The sequence below is a fragment of the Leptonychotes weddellii genome, chromosome 6 (genome assembly GCF_054177405.1).
Source record: "Leptonychotes weddellii isolate Sample4059 chromosome 6, ASM5417740v2, whole genome shotgun sequence".
Classification (NCBI taxonomy): Eukaryota; Metazoa; Chordata; class Mammalia; order Carnivora; family Phocidae; genus Leptonychotes; species Leptonychotes weddellii.
In genome coordinates, this window is record NC_138374.1 from 14,117,861 (window position 1) to 14,142,384 (window position 24,524).

The 24,524-nt window shown below is 42.4% G+C and overlaps 1 long non-coding RNA gene across 1 annotated transcript; it reads right to left on the bottom strand.

Moving 5' to 3' along the window:
- Positions 1-1,054: 1,054 nt before the first annotated feature.
- Positions 1,055-23,609, bottom strand: LOC145722136 (uncharacterized). Its single transcript, XR_014146185.1, has 3 exons — positions 19,217-23,609; positions 16,012-17,532; positions 1,055-3,086 (listed from the first exon to the last, which is right to left on the bottom strand). It is a non-coding gene; the product is annotated as an uncharacterized LOC145722136 (long non-coding RNA).
- Positions 23,610-24,524: the final 915 nt, after the last annotated feature.

The following is a 24,524-nucleotide window of genomic DNA, read 5'->3' on the forward strand; positions in this document are numbered from 1 at the left end:
AATCAATCAATATCTATGGTGGACTTTCTTTGTGAAAGGCACCACTAGGTGCTATAAGGCATCTACAGATGGAGAGAACATGGTCCAACACCCTTAAGAAGACCACATTTTATTTGAAGAGATAAGATGTGCGCGCAAATAGATAATTACCCAATAAAAGGAAGAAACTACTAAAAATCAGTAGGTGGATTAGACAGGAAATACTGGAGAAGTTTGAAACCAACACAGATCATTGCAAGCTGGTGTTTTATTTGTCCTTTGGTTACAAGGAGACTCTGGCCAACTTATGTCAAAATAGAAATATAGTGACAAGGCAGTTCACTGGACTGAAGAAAGAATTGACCAACAGAACTCTGGATGGACAGGAATTAGGGTAGCCCCAGAAAACCTCCTTCATGGTCATCATAATAGCATAGATGAAGAATAAGGGCCTGGACTAGCAGGGAGGCAATAAGGAAAAGGGGACAAGGAGAAAGACATTTAAAAGTCCTATCCCCTAAGTCTGGTAGAATATGCACTTATCACTCTTGGAGCCTGGAACGAGATAGTTAATCAGATATAAGGTTCAGGGATCTAAGAAACTGGGGAAAGGTTTTAAGACAAAAATATCATAGCAGACTCTCAGCCATAATTAATAATTCTCCAGACTTGGATTTTAACCACTTAAGAACCAAGACTAATTTTCTAAAATTGACTGCCTGGAAAGTGCTTCTGCACAGAGAAATCCAACTCAGCAATCAGTATGCAGAAGGAAATGTTTGGTCTTGTGGCTTTATTGAGCACTATTGACAGGACCAGGCATCCATGGCAGCTAATCACAAAACTCCAATTAGCTCTTGTCTCCTGGTGCCCTTCCATGGGGCTTCTGCTGCCCAAATGAGGCTGGCACACACTTGGACCTGGATAGAACCCACAGAGACACAGAGAGCACGCAGCCCAAGTGGTGGGAAAGGGTTACATCAGACAGCAAACAATGCAAGAGTGCTGACAATGAGCTGTATTTTATAGGAGAGGAAACACATTTTATTTTTTAAATGAATAATATGGAGGGAGTTTTATGGCCACATGGTGAGAAATTAAAGAGTGGGTGTGGAATTACAAAGTTGACAAAACTGTATGTAGTGGCCACAGATGACTCCCTTCAGTTCAGCCAAGTGGGAGGCAGTAGAGTTGAAGAATGACTCCCTGTGGTCCTTGTTTTCCTGTTACCAATAGAGCTTCTTCACTGCTTAGGGAAACTTTACTCTCTCAAACCTCATATTTCCATATTCCCATAAAGATTCTCAGAAAAGTAAACCTTGGGAGTCTTGTGACCTTTTCTCCATGCCACCGCAGTACCTTTGTCTAGGACAAATGATGTGATTGTTTACTTAGGAAGGAGGACCTGACCATGTGGGCTCAGCACCATTCATGCTTGTGTTTTGGAGTAGCCTGTCTTCAGCCAACTTTCTCCTCCACTGTCAGGCACTAAAAGATTGCCCTATGGGAGAGACGTTAAGGGTCCAGCTCGGTCAGCGAGGGGTGGGTAACTCTAATCTCCTTATTCAGTCATGAAGTATTAGGAAGCCCATTGTGGCCACACACTTAAACCACATTCCCAATCCAGCTGATATATTTCATGCTCATCTGTTGGGCTTGTGTGTGTATCTCAAATGCCTCAGACAGAACTCAAGGCAGAAAGAGAGGAATGGGTATCCGAAGGCCCCAGTGTTCTTTATGACCTCTTACAGAGGTCAGGGGTATTTACCCATGGGGTTCACTAACTCTAAGTCATCATGCTAATACTTTACATTTGTATAGCACTTTCCCACATTATCTCTACGTGTTTCACAAAGTCCTATGAGGCAGGTAGAGTAGGTATTATTATTTTAGTTTTATAGATTAGAAAACTAATTCTCAAGGAAATTAAGTGGATTTTCCAAGGTTATCCAATTACTACGTGGTGGAGTCAGGAGTCCAACTTGGCTTTCTGACCCCAAGTTCTGTAGGAACAGATGACTAGGATATAGTTTTACAATGAGGGTTAAGGGGCACGTGGATTTGGGTTCTAGTCCCAGTATAGCCTTTGGGAAAGTTAATCAAGTTCTCGAAGTCTTCTTTTCCTTCCCTATAAGATAGGGATAACAGTAGGGTCATTTTGAGGATTTCATGGAATAATGCAAACACACTAGCAACGTGTTTATTCAATATCCACTGAGTATCAGCTTTTTATTACAGATTTAAGGCTGTTGAATACACAATCTCTTTACTAGCCTAGGTCTGGTGCAAATTAACCTCTGTTAATATGCCTGTTTTGCCGTAACTCCATAAGATCTTATGAACAGCCCAGTGAAATTATTTTAAAGCTAAACTGAAAGCACTCTGTTCCTATATCAAGTACATTCAACACAGCATCTATTACAAGGTCCTTCGGAACGGAGAGGCAGTTTTTGTAGTATTTTTTAGTATAAATGCTTTCTGTAATATAGAAAATGTAAATTCACATAATCCTCTTTAAAACATTTGAGCAATTTATATTAAGAATCAGAAAAATGTTCATATCCTTTGACTAAGTAATTATGCTTCTGGGAAATTATTTAAAATATATAAAAAGCCATTATACACACACAAGCACACACACAAAGATGTTTATCACAGAAGTATCCAAAATAATAAAAATAACCAAAATGTCTAGCAACAAGTCTATCATTTAGAGTTCCTTAGTTGCAAAGAACAGATGGCAATTTTGACTGTCTCTAGCAAAAGAGAACATTGGAAAGATTGGGTAGTTCTTCAAATCAATGACATCAGGAAGGATGGGAACCAGGGTAACTCCAGGGACTTTCATATAATGGTCACATGGATAGTCTTTCTTTGGGGTACTGTGTTAGAATGACCCAGCTTCAGTCACCTTCTGCTTATCAACCAAACTTTGAGCGGGGTGACACCATGCTTAAGACTCTCTAAGCAGATGATATGGAGGTCATATCTAACTGGCCTGGCTTGGGTCATCTGCTTGCCCCTTGCTGAGATAAAATGCAGAATGAAAACACTGTGATCAGCAGTCTCATCCAGATCCCACAGAAAGGGCGAGTGGCATTCATTTCCTGAAAGGAAAGAATGATGCTGAGCAGGAAGAAAAACAGATGTCTACTACTGTGGCAGAATGACCAAATAAATTATTATATATCAATTGGAGAGTATTTTATTATCTTAAAAGTGACAATTACAGACACGACATAAAATGTTTAAAAAGTAATTTAAAGAAAAACACAAGATATTCAAATACGTGCGTGGGTGTACTACTCTACGAAGGAGAAAAAGATATTGGAAAAACATTGGAAGGAAATTTACCAAGGTCCTTGTGAATGGCTATGTTTTCTGAATGATCTGGGCCCACCACAGGGCTAGACCAATTACGAGGGAAGGAGGAGCATTAAGCTGTTCAGTCTGATAAGCCAAATCATGTCATAGGACTTGAACCAAAACAAAGCCAAAAGTCAAGGGCTGAGAACAGGTTGGAGCTGAGGAAGCTGGAGGATCAGTGGTTTTGGTCTGATCAGTACTGAGCTGCCCAGACTTCCCTCTTTGGGGTGCCTCAATCAGAGGAAAAGGCACACATTTGAAGGAGACAGTTGGGGAGAAGGAAAGTGGGTGATTTCTCCGCCCCCTCCTTCTTTCAAAGTTCTTATGATGATTTAAAAATTTTATGTGAATGAGAATGAATAAAAAACACATCTTAGTCTTAAATTGTTGACTCACTCTATTTATTTTTTCTTAAATATCTACTGTGGCAGTACCTCTATTAGCTCAGTGAAGGAAGCTTTATGTTTGGAATGTGAGAAGTATATTATACTCAACTTTTGTCAATATTTCTGAATTGTAAAATTTTACTTGTTTGACTTACAAGTTACCTAGCTTTATCAGAATCTCAAAATGCAATCTCTCTATTCTTCTATAACTTAATGATCCAGGAGGAGATTTTGCTTATGCTTAAAAGTAATGACTTCACAATTGTTTCTCTTGTAGGTTCAGTAATCTGTTTGTTTTTATAACTCCCCAAAGATTCAGGGATGAAAACATTGCCTAGAGCTTTCCTTAAAATTTCTACAATTTTTCCCTTGATAATATGAGGACAAGGAAACTGTGAATAACAAATTACTTTTCTTAAAGAGAAGGGCCTCTTTGCAAAACAGAGTAAAAAAGAGGGGGCTTCAGAATTTCCTATACCTGGTTGGGGATATAGCACCCTCTTTCATGTCTATAAAATAATAATAATTTTTAAAAAGACATTTGTCATGCAAAGAAACTTCAAAATTTCTGGGAGGGGAAAAATACTGAGGAGAGAAAATATTCATGATTATAGGTTTTCAAGGACCTTGAAAAAGTAGTAAAAAAAAATACATACATATTATATATATATTATATATATAACATACTATTTTCTAACTGTTGATATTCATATTTTGAAATATACATTCTGTAGGGCAGGAAAAAAAGAAAACAACGCTGTATTTTGCAGAAAGATTACCAGCCTCACTGTGCAGAACTATTTAACACTTTCATGAGGAAAGGATGCACTGTAAGTCAAATGAGCTACTGAAGTCATATCATGAAACTTCCTTTGATTTAAAACTGTATCCTCTATTCTTTGAAATGTCCTTCAGCCACAGAAGATTTTTTCTTTTAAAAAAATCTTCCAGAATGTAAAGAGAATATCAAGAAATACAGGTTATGGGAGAGGAAGGAAGCCTGAATATGCACAGAGTTCTTTGCGGGGCTGAGAACATCTTGGGAAGAACCACATACTTTAATCTTCAATGCTGTCATCTTTTCGTGAACCAAAAGGTTCCAAGGAAAATTAATTTGTTAAATTAGAAGGAAAAAAAAAAAAAAACAGGGCTTGTCACTTGAAATAATGAATGCCATAATTCAGTTCTTACGTGATTTGTCTTAGACTTGAATATGCAAATAAACCCGTCGGGTTTTGAATTGGGCTTTTACGCTTGCAGAGCTCTCCTCTCTAAAAAGGAATGGGAAAAATATAAGACAGCCCTTTTTTCTCCCCCTTGCACAACCAATGGTACACAAACCTGCATATGGAAGCACTACATTAAACAAGTCCATACAGCTCTGGTTACCCTCATAAAATCTGCCCTAGGACCTCATTCTTCCCCTGTCACTGCATGAACACTCAGGCAGGCCCCCGACTTTTCTGGATGCTCTTAGGTAATAAAAAGAAGTCTTCTTATCACTTTAAGCTACCAAACACAGTCTTGGTTTAATAATTAAAATATCCAGTCCCAATATATAAATGCTTTTAAATGAAATAACGTTATATTCTCAATTTAAAAGGAACATTTCCTTCCATCCCCCAGCTTGGGCCAGTGGCAAGGGAGAACCTGCAATTGCAGAAGGGGGGCAAACTTCTGGTCTGGTTTCCCGCCCAGGGGTTCTGCTCCTCTCCCGCTCATCTTGCTGGGGTCCCCAGGGTTAGAGGACAAGGAGGAAGGAGAGATAAGGGGAGCGGGGAAGTTCTTACTTGCCAGATATCCTGGTGGTGATTTAGTATATGAGTTTTCTAAGACTCAGCATGTGTTTAAAACTGTCTGCTTTTGGGGTGTTTATGGGGCAGAGGGTTGTCATTTATAGAGACATCCCCAACCCCCATCACTGGGGATCTTGCCGTGTCATTCTCTCCACAGGATGAATGAGTCCCAATTGGTTGGTTACTTCTCCTTCAGCTCCAAAGCGACCCCCATCTTCTCAGTAGCTCTGTGTTCTTTTCTTCCAGGGGCACCTCTCAGACAAGACTTACGGTGACCCCCACAAGGCTGTCCAGTGCGGGTAATCTTGACTCCACCATCAAAGCAGCCAGCCCAACTGTCTCTCCCCGTTTAGCTGAGAGTCAAGGTCCTGAGGACTATGCCCCCCAGGCAACAGTTTTCCCATAGCAGGTTCTTGAAGTGGTTTTGTGGAGGGCCCTTTCCAACCACGCATAAAGGGATAGACAGACCTCCCCTAGGCTATCTCCACTAGGGGAGGGGCAGGGTTCATTCATAGCAAACCAACACCCCTCTCCAAAAATGCTCTCTTCCTGATTTCCAACTTCCACCCTTATATACTCTTATCATGGGTGAATTACTTAAGGGTTTTTCCCCCCTCCTCTCCCCAACCCCCCCAACACCTGTTTTTTAATCCCGTATGGTGGTCTGCCATTCATGTCTTCAGTTGACAAAAACTCCTATTTTAATCTATCAATGTTCACAAGAATGTTCTAGTTCAATCCTAAGATTTCAAAGAAATAAAGATATATGTCAGGTATTGGAGGCTCCAGATTTTAATAAAAGTTACAGGTCCTCAGTATAACCCAAAGGTAATACAAATGTGAGTCATTATAAATTCAAGAATGCAAAAGAAAAATATCAGAAAGGCAATGCCCACAAGTTACTTACGGTTCTGTTATTGTCCTATTAAGCAAATCAGTATCAAAGAAAATATGTTGGGAACATGTTCGCTGCAGAAATTATTTACTTTTATCAAACAGTCATTGTTTTCACGCCTGTTCCTCTTAACACTATATTTGCTGCCTCCCCAGAGACAGCCTAGTCAATTACATGGTCTTCCTTTCACATGTCAAGGCCAAGAGTAAACTGTTCCAAACACAATGCAACAGCCTGTTTCTTTTGAAGCAAATAAAATAGGGCCATCATTTTCAATCTTGTCTTTTATTTTTTTGCCTGAAATGTGACAGGATAAGAATTAGGCTAAAGAGAGAAGCATGAAGAAACATTTTCTTCCAACAGGCTGAACGGCACTATCTTAATAATACACTTCCTGATCGGTAAGCAGTGAATTCTTTTGTTTACTAAAAATACCTCAATCATTTCTTTTAATGACTTTCATTGCCACTACCTACATAGCGCTGAAGGACATTTCTGTCCTGAATCGTATCTTTCCTCATGTTCTTTATTGTTCAGAACAAGCACGCATCGTGATCATGTGATCTTCCTTATTAGCTGTAACTGAAGCTTAACGGATATAATTAATGGATTATTGCAACCCTCTCTTTAGTTCCTCGGTTCCTTTTATTCTTAAAGAGATGAATTCTAATAGTGGTATTATCAGATTCTAAATACAGTAGAGACAGATTAGAAGTATGAAATGCCCCTTATGACTTACCATGTGGCTTATTGAGGTAATAGAATAAATGTCCGTCCGGAGGGATATTGTTAGATTTCTAGCACTTCCCCCTTGACTATCCTTGGAAACTAGAAATCTCAGTTCCAATATCCTCCTAAGCCCCATCCTCGCTGTCTGAGATGGGCTAGTCACTTATTCTCTCAATAATGTCATCTGTAAAATTACCCCAGCAAGAATTGTCCAGCCTAGATAATTTCTTAAGTCAATTATGCTCCCCCAAACTTTAACCTTTGAGGCTATACTGTATTCCTAACATTTACCTAGGGCTTAAAAAAAATGTCTGGTACAATTATGGGTAATTTTTATCTTATTTCTTTCTTTATCTACTATTTTCTCAGGTTTCTATAATGAACAGGAATTATAATTATAATAAGAAGAAAGTTATTTAAAAAGAACAAAAGAAAAAAATTAAAAATTAACAAAAATACATTTGGGGGTCTTATCTACCCCCAAGCTTCACCCAATTATATTTTAAAATTCAAAACAGGGACACTTGGCTGGCTTAGTGCATGGAGCATCCAACTCTTGATCTTTGGGTCATGAGTTCAAGCCCCATGTTGGGTGTAGAGATTACTTTAAAAATTAATGAATGAAAAAAAAAATTCAAAACAACTTGATGTGTAGAGATTACCAAGCTATATTTGAGAAATCTAATCACAAGAGTCCAGATGTAGCATTGTATCAGACTTTAATAACATTTGTAGAAAGTCTGCATGTGGAAAAAGCAAATGAGCAAAAAAAAAGAAAGAAAAAATAAGACAAATCACATGCTATCCCAGTTCCCGGTGCACCAGACTGATCAGCAGACCTGGGCTCAACTCAGTTTGATTTAACCAACATATATTGAGTCCAAGGCATTGTGAAATGAAGAGGAATGGGGACATGATGGTACACTAGAAGGGATAGATACTGAAACAACTCCCAAACTAGTCAGACTGGCAAATGTGCTAAAGAGAGGCAGGCATGAGACCCTGGAAAATACTAGTTAATTCTGACTGGGGAGATCAAAGGCCTGGCATGCTCTGCTAAGGGGTTTATATTCTAGGGTGGTCTGTGTGCTGTGTTCTTGAACAAATTATTTAGCCTCTCTGGCCATCTGTTTTTTCAGATGAAAACTAAAAAAACTGTATTTCTAAATTTCTAATCACATCGGCTGTCAACTTCCAGGAGTCCATGATTTTATAGTGTGACAATGATGAGGTTCCTTTAGCTCTTCCTTTACCGTCTTGCTCTAGTTCCCAGATCACTCACTGCTGTTGTCAGGCTCTGTAACAAAGTCCGACTCTGGGGTTATAGCTCTTCCTCTCTTTGCATTTCTTCCTGACTAAGTGAACTACGGACGCACCCAAGTTGCAGATAGAAAACCCAGTGTTTGACCTGGGTGTGTACAATCAAGCAAATTTGGTTCAGAGCTCCCCTTTCTTCATTATTTCTCTTTAAGGCATATTGATTAAATGTGAGGTGGGGCAGGAGGGAAATTTAAAAACTTGTTAAATTAGCTGTTTTTATAATTAACTGGCTTTGGCTGTCATTCTAATTTAAAGACATGCAGAGTGCTCATACTTTCTTTTTAGTCATAGTGATTTTTCAAGTTTCTGTGAATTTTACACATTAACCTTGAAGCCACATGCCTTTCTGACATTCTTTGAATTCCTTAAATAGATCTAGGGGGTTGGATTCAGGGCTGGCTTTTAATCGCATTACACTCTCAGGAAATCACAGCCACTTTGCTTTCTTTTTTAAAGAGCATTATTATGGATTCATTCAAAGGGGAAAAGCATGTAGCCTGCATTTGATGATGCACTCAAATACCAGGACAAGTTATATATGTATATGAAGCCATCTTCCTGTTATTTATTAAAACACATGTGAAAGTAATGTTTTAATTTATTCATCCATTTAATTAAAAAAAATATTTATTGAGCTCCTGCTAGGTGAAAGGCAAAACAGCATTAAACAAAATGACCCATCCTTTACTGTGAATTTATTTTTTTCTTGTGACATTAAAATGATTCAGCCCTTTAAAACTTCTCCAGAAACTGCAGGGGCAAGAAGCTGTTGGATGAATCCTAAAGCTGAAAGGACAACAATTGACTAGAATGTAAAAGAGAAAAGGAAGCTTGAGCAGGATTTTTCAACTTTAGAGCTATTGACATCCGGGGCTGGATAATTTTTTGTTGGGGGGACCGTTCGGTGCTTTGTAGGATGTTTATCAGCATCCCTGGTCTCCACCTACTAGATGCCAGTAGCAGCCCCTCACCCACCCCCAACCCGGGTTGTGACACCCAAAAGTGTCTCCAAACATTGCCACTGTTGCCTGGAGTCCAATTCACTCCTGGTTAAGAACCACTGAGCTAGAATGATTCTGATCATGTGCTACTCACCAAAGTTTATTCCTTTTGCTTCTTAGAGATGATAGCAAAACCCATGCACCTCCATCTGTATCCATTTAGATTTCACATAGAACAAATTCCATTCCTGCACTGCTCACTCTGCCATCAGGAGGTAATAATAATGGGTGCGCCTTAATGAAAGGGACTGAAAAGGTGGCTACTGGCCAGAAGTCAGGATTAGAACTTAGTTTTCCTGAATGGGGGTGAATTTGTATTAATATAGCCACACTGTCTGGTGCAGTCTCTCTCATGACGGATGTGGTAGGAGTGGTATGGGGGACTGCAATGTGGTGCCCCCAGGAACTTGAAGCTACAAGTGTCTTGGGAGTAAAATTCAGAAATTAGTATTTTTATGTATTGAGTGGAAATGTGCAAAGAAACTTCAAGGAGTGGTTGTCACACTTGTAGTGTGTATAGAGATCGCCTAGTAGCTTGTTGACAATACAGATTCTTAGGCCCCGCTGGCAGAGATTCTGATGTAGCCGCTGTAGGGAAGGCCTGAGTATCTGCATTTTTAAGACACATTCAAATGATCCTGATGCATATGGTCCCTGACTTGTCTTTGAAAGACAGTGCCTTGAAGATTGAAAAATAGCTGCCAGGTGTTGACTATGATCTGATTGGAATCATTGCCATGTGTTAAGAAAGGATGAATTCGTCAGTAAGGGCAGAAAGGCAAAGTCAACTATAATCATGTCAAGGAAGGAGAGTCCCTGGGCAAAGAGGATAGTGCCCATCTAAAGTCCAAAGGAGAGAATGACCCTGCCCAAGGACTCAGCTTGTCCCTCCCTTAAGTCAACCGGTGTCCCTGTTGTGGAGAAGGATGTTCTACGGCATCTTGGCCTAAAGTCATTAAACATTGAAAATGTGTAACTAGCTCTTCTTGCCTTCCCTGGGGTATGTCCTATGGCAACTCTCCTTGCTGTAAATTAATAAATGGATATTCTGATTGCATATATATCAGTCTGTGAGCCTGGGTAATGAGTCCTTCCCATAGAAATGGTTCTATTCTCAGCATGCTGACAAATCTCAGTTTCTAAGGCTGGAGTCAGAACTTGAGCTGTGGTAAATTAACAAAGGTAAGACCAGTGGGTGTGTTGGTAAATTTTTGACAGCTCTCCAGAAAAAGAAAAAAAGAAAAAACCAACAACCTGGATTTGTAGCATTGGCCTATCTCCATGGTGCAAATACACTTCCACCATGGCCAATTTCAAGCTACTGGCCCAGTGTCAGTCTCTCTGGAGTGAGGAGACAGCACACATTATGAAGTATTGTTGCATATGTATACAAGCAACGTGAATAAACTCAAGGTATAGGTGGTAAAATAATTATGAAGGGAAGAGTGTGGAGTAATTATTACCTTTGTTTTAAATTTATTTAATATTATTACAAGTTCATTTATATAACTTAATTTTAAACAGTGACTGGTTTAAACAACCAATTTACAAGATTCCTGAAGGTTTAACAGTTGGCCCTCATGAGCTGGTATGGGCCAGCTCCAGCATACCACTGGAAGCCCAATCTGTGGGGACTAGTTTGGATGAACAGATCACCTTCCCTGGATGACACCTCTGTTGCAAATGTGCATATTCTTTAGAGTTTCTATGTGGACACAAAACAGGGTCAATCTTATTACCCTCTTGAGCTTAAAAATCACCAACCCAGGCCCATTAATCTCTTAGATGTGTCTAATCCTTTTAAAGTGTACAAAGAGGGGCGCCTGGGTGGCTCAGTCGTTAAGCGTCTGCCTTCAGCTCAGGTCATGATCCCAGGGTCTTGGGATCGAGCCCCACATAGGGCTCCCTGCTCGGCGGGAAGCCTGCTTCTCCCTCTCCCACTCCCCCTGCTTGTGTTCCCTCTCTCGCTGTGTCTCTCTCTGTCAAATAAATAAAGTCTTAAAAAAAAAAAGTGTACAAAGAGCTGTCATACACATAATTTCAAATGATTTTTGTAACCACTTCGTGAACAGAATATAATGGATGTCTCCCTCATTTTACAAATGAAGAAACTAAACAGAGAACAGCTTCATTATTTGCTCACACCTAACCAGCTAGTCTACAGAAGAGCAGAGAAGCAAGGAAACTACCATTTATTAAATGTCAGCCTTAGACCAGACATCAACCTCTTGTTTAATCCTCTAATCAAACCTATAATGTAGACATTTTTGAGCAGATTTTAAATATGAGAAAAATCGAACTCAGTGAGATTATGTAACTATTCAAGGTCACATCCCTGGTAAGTCTAAGTCAGGATCAACTACACAGTACTTCTCAAACTCTACTGTACATCAGAATGCCACAGGAGCCTGCTAAAATACAGATTTTACAGCCCACACTCAGGGATTCTGATTCAGTAGATTTAGGGTCAGACCCAAGATTTTGTATTTCTAACAAGCTCCTTGGGCAGGTACCCATGATGCCAGGCTGGTCCGCTGTTGGAATAGCCCTAAGCTGTACCATGCAGCCTTATTAAGTGCTTCCTAGGAACCCGGGTGTCCTGACTCCTAGTCCTGTCCTCTGTCCACTGCAATACATTGCACTAGTTTCTTCTAACCTCTAAACTAGCCGAAGGATGATACTGTGTATATATTTGTAAATGTTTATTACATATAATAAATTAATGTTCTCATTTATAATAATTAATGTATATTTTCTTCTAATCAATTGACAAACACATAGTGGTGCTGAGCTTTTGTATAGACTGATATTATCTGGAAAATTCAGTGGTCAGGAAAACTGTTATATGAAATATTTTAGAACCCTCCCATGGGGCTTTATTATTAAGGTTCTGGACAGACCTAGAAACAAGAAATTTTAAGTCAAAATTTGTCATCAGTAGTCATGTAGAAAAAAAATCACACGTGTTGCAGAACCTCTGGAATCATCCATCGCAAAATAAGCTCCTCTAACTTGCATTTTCAAATTTCAGTTTTGCTTCGGGGAAAACTGACTTCTTACTCCACTGATATTTATACTTGGGAGATCTGCACTAAAGCAATACTTCATGATAACATTAATTATAATATTTATAAGACATCTTTCCATGAGGCTCTCCAATAACTGCTGTCATGTAATCTTTTTCTCAGTGTGAGCTCAAGAAAGAGACGGGATCATCAACTCCACCTTTGAGATGACAAGCCTGCGGTCCTACACAGACCTTAGGCGTCTTGCTGAAGGTCATTCACAGATTTAGCAGTCAAGAGAGAATCAGAACGTAGGCCTCAGGAATCCTAGCTCAGGATAGCCCCTTATACAACCACTCTTTCATTTAACAGATGAAAAGTGTCTGCACAGAGGGTCGGGGGGAGGAAGGGTGAACGCTGAACAGGGAGACTCAAGCCAACCAGCTTGGTTACTTGGTAACAGCTTCGGTGAAAGGACAGGAGAGAAGGAGTCAAACTCTTGTCTAAAATTAAACTACTGGTTTGAACCACTCATTTCTCTTTATTTCCCATTACCACAGAAAAATATGAGTTGGCATTTATTCTTTATAGCTTATCAAATCTGACCTGGGAGAACCTATTACAGCTTCTGAAAATGGATGTTTTATTAAAATAGCTTCGGTTCAAAGTATCATATTTGTACATGAACAGTTGGGAGGCAATTCAAATAATAGGGGACCCACGAATGCATACTCAATTAAGATTATAATTTAATTATCTTCTATTGTAATAGATGATTGGGGGAAATCTATTTCAGTTTTTGCCCCACCCCCACTATTCTTCCCTTTGCCATCCTCTTAAAATACCAAGTATCTCCGCTGAGCATTCATTTTGCCCCCTGCTCAAGGGTGGTGCATCAACTCACTGTATTTCCCCAGAATGTTCATTTCACGGATGACTGAAAGTAGTGACAGTGTTTTACCCCTTCCAAATGATGAGCGGCTATATGAGTTGAGGAACTTGGATTCTTTTTATGGCCCAGATCTTCATTATTATTAGAAAGCATGAATCACATCCAGAGGGTTCTGAAGTCCAGACTTTATACTGGTGGGAAGTCTCCCTATCTATCAGGCACCTAGGCCAGTCCCTGTGGGCCCAGGAAGAGGCTGGATGCATATCCACGGGTGCAGCATTGGGTCTGAATTTGGGAGGAGGTGGAGTTGTCAGGCTGTAGTGAAAATCTCTCTTAATTCTGCTCCCTCCTTTCTTCCCCTTGACACTGAATTAGTTCAGTCTGCTCTCATATCTAAAACATGCCACGTGCCTTATACATTCAGGGGCCACCATCAGCACTCAAATGTGAATTGTTCTTGCTATTGCTTTGCAGTCTTTTAGGACCATCAAGTTTCTCTTCCTCCTAATCAAATTTCCTCTGCTCCAACATAGATGTCTTCAGGTTTCTACCCTGCTTAGAAACCTTCAATGGCTCTCCACTAGTTCCATGAATGTTTCTCAAAGTGCATTAGAATCACCTGGGTGGCTTTTTATACACCTGACATTATCAGGCTTCACCTGAAACCTAGTGTATCAGACCCTTTAGGAGCTGGGCCTGAGAACTGCATGAGAACAAGCTCGACAGGTGTCTCATCCACCCTATTAATAGTGTGAGACTTACTGACCAGCAGGATGGTGTCCATATGCCTTTGCATGACTTTTATTACCCCTTAAAATTGGGCTCCACTGTCTTTACAGTCTCGCCTCCTGCCACACGGAATCACTGATAGTCCCTATCAGAAAAAAAACTGTGAAAGACTTTGAAATGAGAAAAAAAAATAAATCGGGGGCATCTTGTCTAGCACACCCTGTGGGTTAGTCATGCCTCTCATTGTCATTGAGCTCTTTTACAACTCTGCCTGTTTTATAAAATTGATAATGATGCATGGAAATGCACCGGAATCATGTCTAGTGGAATATAGCTGATTCTCACTCTGTGGATAAACCCGTTTTGCATCTACTTGTAAGCTCACTTCGGCATTCCTCATTGCCTCCTGCGTGGTTCTTTGAGTTCTCCTTTGAACTAGTTGTAACATCTTACTGGTTCCCTCATTAATTAATAAATTTAAAAAATCTTGACATGTGTTCATTTCATATTTGCATGAGGCCATGATTTTACCTTTAAAAGAATTATCCTTTAAGACCCTAAACATGCTATGGTATCTCCCATGTCTCTGTGGGGGTGGTATGGTTTCCTCTGCCTCCTGCCTGCCATACCCACCAGTTTCTCCAGTGATGTCCCTCTTACCCTTCAAGGCTCCACAAAAGTTGTCAAGCATCAGCTTCTCTATCAAACTTCAAGACCAACCCATTCATCCATCCATCCCCAACCGGGCAACTGAGTCTCAGTGCCCTTCTGCTCCTTGTTCCCACCTTGTTTGAGCATTTCTCACATCAGATGCCAGGTGATACTTGTGGGAACTGCTCAAAGCCTGAGGGCACAATTATGACCACTTCTCTACTCAACCCCCTCCGGACTTCAGTTTCCTTATCTATAAAATGGGGATGATAACAGCACTGACTTCACGGGGCCATTGTCAGGGTTAAATGAGTTGATCCATGCAAACGCTTAGAGAGCTACCTGGTATATAGTCAGTTTTGAATAAATGTGAGCCATCACCATTTTTTATTATATTTTTCTAATTAATTGCTTTGGATCCCCCTTGTCTTAGGTGGCAGAAACTGCTAGCTATCCACAAAATCTGCTTCCTGGGGCTCTATTTCTCAGCCCCCGTTCTAGTTAGGTATGATCAGAAATGGTATATGCACATTTCATGTCTGGCCCATAAAAATTCCCATCTGCGCTCCTCCAAGCCATCCTCTTTCACGTGGACTGGAGTAGAGACTTCAATGACCGGAATAACCTTGGAAACCAAATGTTAAAAATGGCAGATGAGCTATCAGCCAGGTTCCTGAATGACTGCCTGAAGCAGCACTTGCCCTTCCTCTCTCCCTCGTCAACACCCCAGAAAGTGCAGTCCATTCCTCTGTAAGGCTTCCTTCTCCCAAGAACTTTGAGGCTTTGCTGAGCACAAAGATGGGTCCTTTTTCTTCCAATGCCAAATGGAAACGGAGGCTACCTAGACCGCCATTTCCACAAGAGGTCACAGTCCCTTTCATGATGCCTTTTTACTCGTCTGCTCATGCCTTTTCCAGCCTAGAGGAAAGCACACATGCAATGGGTTTACAGGACGAGAGCCCTCTCTGTTGGGGCCAACCTTAGCCAAGGATGTTTCACTTGTTCCAAAGTTACAGCTGTTCGTGATTAGCTCTTGCAGTTCATGCACAGAGCCAGGGGCATATGGGCTCCAAGTGTGGATCTCATTTCAGTGTCTGCTACCTTACAGAACCAGATGTACTGGGCTCCCTTATCTGGGTGACCTTTACCCACCACCCTTTACCCAAAGAGTGAGGCAGATTTTTGTATCCCAGAAAATACAAAGATCTCTTCACACTTTTCTGGAAGGCTGCTCATTTACATAAGGAAGAGTAGCCATTTACCTGGCTTGTCCTTGAACCAAGCGATCTTCATCCTGGGATGATCGAGAAGCTGGAGTTTTGGGTTCAGCCTTCAGTGAGCACCGCAGTTGGATGCTGTCTTGACCAGCACCCTTTTACATCATTACTATTATGTCTTCTTTCTACAGTGAATACCTCAGCAATAGAAGCAATGCATAGCATTTGGAGAAGAAAACACAATTACTATGTTTACAGGGGCCCAGAGAGGGTAGCAATTCCTGGACACCCTTATTGGTTTTTGCTCCATACCCACTCCCTTCTGATAACTGTGAGGACTAGATGTGATTATACAGTAAAGCGCTTCGATCAGCCCTTGGCACATGGTGAACCCTCAGAAGATGTCACCTTCTGTCATAATCGTGGGAGGAGAGACATGACCTGCAGTCCTTCTCTTTAGCATTGTCAGAGTAAGAATACGGACCACTGTGCAGGGTACATTCTCAAGAGTCTGTGTAGGGATAAATGTCTCAGCCTTAAGGGCTTCCTCTAGTCCCTGCAGTAGGTCCTTATGAACTTCTGCCAAGTTATTTCAGAGCAGTTACCAAAGCGGGGGTAGATTCTTTCTGTCAGCCAGCCTGACTTCCACATATATTTCTTCCCCCATCTTCCCTTCAGGGGACCCTGCCCACGCGTGCTCGTCACCACCCCACCCTGCCCCCCGCCGAAGCTGTGAGCATTGGGGAGAGGAGAGAAGACTGCAGTTTTGCCAACCCTTGGCAGGAATCTTTCTATCTTATTTTGTTTAGAGGACAGCTTCCACCAGGCCCTTCAGCTGTGCAAAGATATCGGCATAAAGCATTGTCTCCACAATTACGAGCCAGGCTAGTCAGCACGGTCTTCATCAAAATGAGGTTTCTTTCCAAGAGGTAAAGAAGCAACTCTATTACTATTGGCAATGACTCTGTGTGTGTGTGTGTGTGTGTGTGTGTGTGTGTGTGTGTGTGTGTGTGATGGAGAGACAGAGGCAGGCAGGTGTGAGGGGTAGGGAGGGGATAAATGAGTGTTCTCTGCAATGATTACAGAAAATTTAAGCCCCTTTCATGATCCAGTTCTAGACCTAAACACCGTGTTACGAAAAGTCAGGCTTTCTGTGTTTTGTTTTTTTCTTTCCCCCTCTGTGAGCATTTTATTTCCTCAGTCTGCTGGGCAGTTACTTAGAGAGCACTTTCCAGAAAGGATGATACAGCACAGTAAATGGCCCAAGGGACTGCTCTGTTCAAACCTAAATCAAAAGTCATTAACACTGTCTGATGGCCATTTGGCAGTCTCGGGAGAAGGGAGTTCACAGCAGCAGCTACCCACCTCCTCGGCTCCCGACAGCTCCGACCCGCTGACCAGGTCAGGACTGACCCGGTCCCGTGCAACCGGCATCCCATCCCTGTGGCCGACTCAGGTGCCACCTGCCAACCATGGAGAGCCACAGCTCCAGAGACCACATGGTCTGAAGGGGACCCGAGGCCTGACATGCCCAGGCCGGGACAGTGAGCTGGAAGGGCTAGATATCTAGGAACAGAAGATCGCCTTGTCATCACACATATTTGGCCCTCAAAATGTCTACTTTAAATCTTTTTTAGATATATCCCTAGGTAAGAACAAGTGAACAAATACCCTTGCTCTCTTCATACCTAATACAATTAAAATAAACTCATCAACACAGGATGGACCATAAATGATATATAATTATCTGGAGTAACAGGTCTGGTATCTATGAACTGAGTTTAAATTACCAGCTTATGTTAAAGATTTTTTTTTTATTATTTGAGAGAGAGAGAACAAGAGAGAGCACATGAGAGGGGGGAGGGTCAGAGGGAGAAGCAGACTCCCTGCTGAGCAGGGAGCCCGATGCGGGACTCGATCCTGGGACTCCAGGATCATGACCTGAGCCGAAGGCAGTCGTTTAACCAACGGAGCCACCCAGGCGCCCAAATTACCAGCTTATGAAGACTTGCAGTGAACGAGGGGGACAGGAGAGAGAGTGTACAAATAGCTACATTTTTAAGCAAATATAAATGTTGGTGAGTGCTAGAAGGGAGTTAACAGGGTACAGAGAGTGAGACGAAGGGGGGGCCTCACTTGACCCTGGGCGAGGAGACATCTGGGCTGAGTCCTGAAGGACGGGAAGGAGGCAGCTTTGCCAAGAGGTGGGACAGCAGGTGTAAGGACTTGGAGGCAGGAATGGGTTTGGTCCATTAAGGACCAGAGAAAAGGCCCCGGGGTGGCTGGCACTCATTAGTCAGGAGGAGGGGGGTAAGGCAGAAGGGGAACACATAAGGGAGAGATAGGGGAAGCCGGGGCGAGCAAACCCCCCACCACCGCAAGAATGGATTGAAGGTACATGAGCACCATGTGGAGAAGAACTTTCCAACAGTTTGAGCCATCCAGATGGAATGGGCTTCTCTGGCAGACAGAGAGACAGAGAAGTGCCCAGCCACCAGAGTTCATCTCCACTGTTCTCAAAAATGTGCTACTCGATTCCTCCGGTCTGGAGTTCGGCTTCACGATTATCCTTATCACATATCATCTTGTTAGATTCAGTCCCTCCCTCCGGCCTGACTGGCTCTTTCCAGATAAGCATGCCTCTGATGTTTTCATCTGGAAGCCGGGGATGAAAATGTCAGCTAGAGCAGGGCTGAGGACAGCAGGCCGCTAAATCCACCCTCCAGCAGAGGGGAGAGGCTGTTCTTAGGGATGAAATGCAGAGGGTTCAGGCTTTAGGCAGGGAGCAGATGACCTTTACTATCTATGATTCCTGACCAGGTCTATGAGATCTGTGTGAATACATCACAAAGTATAACACACATTCTGGCACTAGTGGGTTTTTAGGGGAACGTGTCTTCATGAAGATTCAATATGTAGATATGGGGAGAGCAAATTTCTTTTTGGGGGATAGTATTTAAGTACAACATTTTTATTATCATGAATCAATTATTTCTTTTTATGCCAACAACATATTTCTGAAAAGTGTCCCGTATGCCTGGTATCTTGTCTACGATTGCTTCAACATTCGGCCCCTGGGGGTGGAGGCCAGCCAGCCATCTGCTCATCGCCCAGGGGGAGGAGTGTGTGATAATCATTATGCCGCGGGTCCCTTTTCAACTCAGAAGACGTTTTCATTTTTGCTACCATTAGAATGTTCCTATTTAGGGAAGCCAGGCTTTCAAAACCAGCATTTTGAAGAACCGCTTACCTTAAGCATTGACGCACCGCAGGCAGAACGAGTTCTTTCTGGCAAATGCAGAGCCTCCAGCCACAGGTCAATATTTTGCACTGTGGGCAAGTCCACCTTCATTCCCACTGCTGGGAATCACCCAGAGATGGGAGCAATCTGGCTTTGGTAACTTGTTCCCCTAAGTGCAGATGTTTATGCTTTGGTTTCCTTATTTATAGAATTAGAGACATGAGATTCATCTCATAATAAAAACACTAATTTTTTTTTTTTTTTAAATCCCGTCTCCTGAAAACACAGAAGAGTTAGAGGAGGAAGCTGCCGGTGTGCCCATCTGACCATACAGCGCAGACACAGTTCTGCTTTGGAGGAGACTTGTTATTGCCATTCTGGGTTCTCACTGCCTGTTCCTGAAGAGGCTCTTATAAGCAGAAATCCCAGAAAAAGACCTTCAACACAAGGCCTTAGAATCTCCTTCTCACGTGTTAGATATGCCAGGTAAGAAATGGGATGTGGTCAGAGCCACTTCTGTGTGATTCTATTTCTCAAAGCCTGGTCTGCAGATCACCTGCATCAGAATCACATGGAGTGGGATTCGGGAGATGTTTGTTTGAAGTGAAGATATCCTGGATTCTAGCCCAACCTAGTGAGTGAGAATCTCTGAGGATGGAACCCAGGAATTTGCTTTATCTGCTGTTATGCATGTGATTTTTAGACATACTAAAGATTGAGAACCACTAGTATTGCTTTTCTTGGATGGACTTTTTGGTCTATTTTTAGTCTAGTAATTAAAATAATGCCAGATAGTGCTTCTTCTGTGTTAGTCATTGCTCTAAATACTTCTATTTATATATGTATTAATTGGACCCTTACAGAACTTTATGACATAGTCTATTATAATCCCCATCTTATAAGAGTGAACAGAAACACAGAGAGGTTAAGTAAGTTGCTCAAATCACACAGTCAGGATTCAAACCCAGGCAGAGTCTGGTTTCAGAGTCCACACATTTAACCCTAGACCAGGCAATTTTATACCTTGGTTTCCTACAATATGACCACATCCCCCTATGTCCCACCTATCTGGCAAACACCTCTTCTTTCAAAACTAACAGCATTTTTGCCTCTGGGAATCTTTTTCCTTCCCCCCACGAGGCAGAATACACTCTCCTACTGTGTGTGAAAGGGAAGATGGGAGCACAGGCAGGTAGCAAAGCTGCTATCTTACCTCTTGGCCTTACCCTTGACACTGTGACATCTACTGCTTGTTAGTATTGGCATGAAAACCGCAGTTCTTGCGTTGTTAAAAGTGACCCTACCTCACAGCATTCATTGGCATTGAGTTTGCCTGCCAATCAAACTGCAAAAACCCATGCCAGATTTCCTAGGCGTGAAGTAAAAGTTCCCCTCATTTACTAATCAGAGCAGCTCCATGTGAAAGGCTGACTCTTGTCTGTTGAAGGAGTGAATGAATGAATGAATGAATGAATTCTGTATGACTACGTCATTCTCTGGTGTCTCATCAGTGCCCTGGGGGATCAAGCTTCCTGTCCTTATCACACCTCCTTTCCCTCCAAGCCAGAGGTCCTGGTTTGCTAAGGAGGGTCATTACCTTTCCTTGGCAACTGGAAACGTGCTGATCCACATCGTAATGCCTCATATTACGTAATGCTTTTATCCGAAGTAGACTGCAAATCCTTTTGAATTGTCGGATCCATCCTACAATAGAGCTGGGACTTGGGCATTATTATCATCCTCATTGTGTATGCAGAACCAGTAGGAAGGAGGGAAGGTTAATGACTTGCCCAAGGTCACCACACGTGAGCCACTCAGCCAACGTCGGAAGCACCTTCATCACCCACAGGCTCACCCTTCCGTCCTGTGGTCCTTCCTGCTCTCCTGGACTCCCACTGCCATTTGCTTCAGCGTCACCCGCAAGCTCTGGTCCTTTGTGCGTTTCCTGGTATCTGATACTCTTTCACTCCCAACTCTTTCACACACATTTCCAGTGTGACAGTCGCTCCATCAGCCACTCAAAGCAGGAGCATTTGAAAGGCGGTCGGCTATTTTCCATGAGTACAATTATTTATGTGCACAAATAATCGTGCACATAATTGGCTAATGGAGAGTGCAATCGGCCACATGTGGGCATAATTAGCCACTTGCCCCTCATTTGGAGGGTATAATTATCAAAGCAGGCAATTTTATATCTGCGGGTAATTGTACATGCAGAAGAGAATGGTGGATAGGAAATCCGGTCCTTAATTACTTTTCATGTCGTTATTTCCAGAATAGCATTTTAAGATAAAGGTAACTTTCTGTTTTCAATTGCCTGCTGGGATCAACTGTCAGATCTAGTCATGAGGAGAAGGCAGGGAGCAGGACATAGGAAAGAAATGCGCCAGGATTTTGTGTACCAAGCTGAAGTCTGAAGCTTCCTCGCCAGAAAAACCCCAGCAGCCAATTACCCTGGACATTACACTGAGGCCCACCTAGTGGTCAGCCATCTGCCTATGCAGACAATAAAGCTCAGTTTTTATCCTTCTCCATTATTGTGTATCATTTTTCTTTAGCAGTTTTAACGTTTTCCTCACTTTGTGGTTTTATAATCTCAGAAACGCCAGTTGGCTTGGCACAGTAAGTGATTTTGTTCGCTGCTGGAAGTGGGTCATTTAAAATGCTTTAACAATACCTTTAACTAGTCATTCATCTGGGGATGTACATAGAATAATAAATTGAGAACACGTCTCTTTGTGGTTTTTCCAAGACGTTAGATGACAGAGATTTTAAAGTCTCTGCTGTGCCCCCTGCATTCTGGTTTAAACAGCTCTGCAAAACTTTCCCACTCTCCCACTCAATCACACAAAAATACACTTGCTAACAGCAGATCCTAAAAATACATGTCACATGCGAGCACAAGGGAAATTATTTCTTAACATGAATTGACTCTTTAGGAATATGCAAGCTGAGTAATTTTTTAAAAAGAAACTCCAAATCTCCTATTACACTCTCCTTCATCTCCATCAGAGCCTTGTCTTTAAGGGGGGGGGCTAGTATGCACAGTGGTTGGGGGACAGGCTTTTTGGCATCAGAAAGATGTGGGTTTCAAGCCTGACTCTGCCACTTGCCAGATGTGTGAACTTGAATAAGTTATTTAAAATTTCTAATTCCATTTCTTCGTCTATTAAATGTATTGTTCTGAAGATTAAAAGGAATGTAGGTAAAGTACCTAACAATGCTGGGGACATTGTAAGGGCTCAGATAGGTGGTATCTATTATTAATATTAAGAGCCTCATCTTTTAATCTATAGCGTCCCTCACATGTACCAGTCACATGACACTGTATTTCGTGTGTCCAGGCCTCATCTCCCTACTAAATGGATAGGAATGTTGTCTTATCTGTCTTTAGAGTCCACACAGCATCATGCCCATAGAAGATGCTCAATAACTGGCAATGGACGATGGAGCATAACATCCCGTGACTTTTATTACTGACCTTGAGCCAATGTCACACTGCCCTCCATGGCTTCAGGACCTAGATCATAAACTCTATCCTCCAACCCCTTCTCCACAGTCGCCCTCCTAGCTGGAGGGCTCCTTCTAATCTCTGTGTGCACCTCTCCGGCTTCAGGACCTCTGCCATCACTCCTCGAGCCACTCTTTAGACGTCGCTACCCCTCATAGCTGAGGCACTCCTGGATCTTGAGTTTCCTTGGACCTCGTTATGTCCCCTTCCTTACCTTCCACCTTGCGGGGGCCCAACCGTGCACATCCCTTCCCGGCTCTGCTTTCAACGCCTTCACGTCGATAGCTTGAAACTAGTCACTGTGGGAGTATTTATATCGCATGATAAGCAAATGCTACAAATCAAGGCTTCCCCCCCACCCCAGGAGGGCCAGTGGTTAGCCATTTTCCAGTATAACATTGTGCATGTTTACATATATCTATAGCATAACCCCGGATCCTTTCCCACCTCATTGTTGTCCATCATCCCCTATTGACTTTTGACTTTCCTATTTTGCATTCCAGGGTCATCTCTTCCAAAACACATGCCATGTCCTCTGATGGTCTGTTCCTTCCCTTTTCTAGACTCTCCTTGGGGGTAACTCGAACCTTCTCCTCGGATCCCATTCATTCCTTCTGTTACCCATCTCTCATTAACTCCTCATGTGCTCCCCTCGGCTGACATTCTTAACCTTCAGCTCCTGACGCCTACATCATAGGCAGTGTTTTAAATATGGTAAGGCACTGTCTGTCTGCATTTATTGTTCTGATATTCACATTATCTCTTTAAGAGAAGGAGAGAAGGGGTGCCTGGGTGGCTCAATCATTTGAGTCCTGGGATCAAGCCCCAGCCCTGCATGGCTCCTTGCTCAGCGGGGAGCCTGCTTCTCCCCTGCCCTCTCCTTGCCGCTCCCCCTACTTTTGCTCTCTTTCTTTCTCTGTCAAATGAATAAATAAAATCTTAAAAAAAAGAAAGATTTTATTTATTCATTTGAGACAGAGTGAGAATGAGTCGGGGGGGAGGGGCAGAGGGAGAGAGATAAGCAGGCTCCCTGCTGAGCCGGGAGCCAGACATGGGACTCCTGGAGCTCAATCCCAGGACCAGGAGATCACCTGAGCCTAAGGCAGATGTTTAACCATCTGAGCCACCCAAGCACCCTTAATTAAATAAAATCTTTAAAAAAAGAGAGGAGAGAAAGATAGAGGGGTCACACGCAGGTCTTTTAATGGCTGGCCCACTGGTTCCTTTAGAATTTTTTAACCCAGTTTTAACACTAATGTAATGTTTCTGGCAGTGACTTTCACATGGCATTTGACGCTGTTTTCACTCATTGCAGAATGGAGTTCTCTACTGTGCATCTTCATACAGCGCTAACCCATGCCAGCCTCCAAGTGCTTACCAAATGGATACAGCTCTCCCCTGAAAGAAGAAAATCATAAATATTGCCTTTTTAAAAAAATTGCAAGTCTACAGTGAGGTGCTTACCCCAGAGTAGTGTTGCTCAAGGTTGTTTATACTGAGCCCATGACCGATGCTCTGTGTTCCTCTGGAACATCTGCTGAACCCGAGCCTGGGCCAGAGGGGGCTGGGGGAGAAGAAAGGACGAGGAAAGCTGTGGCAGAGGATGAAAAAGAATGATTCTGAAGGGCACTGCGCCCTGCTCTCTGGGACAGCTCTGCACATGGCTAAGTGGGAGACAGCAAACTGGGCTGGGTCCATTTGGCCTGCACAGTCCTTTTGAGGGATTTTACCCAAAAACTGAGCTTTCTGGCTTTTCCTGAGAAATCTTCAGTATTGGCCAGACTGGCCCTGCATTTCTGCATGGGA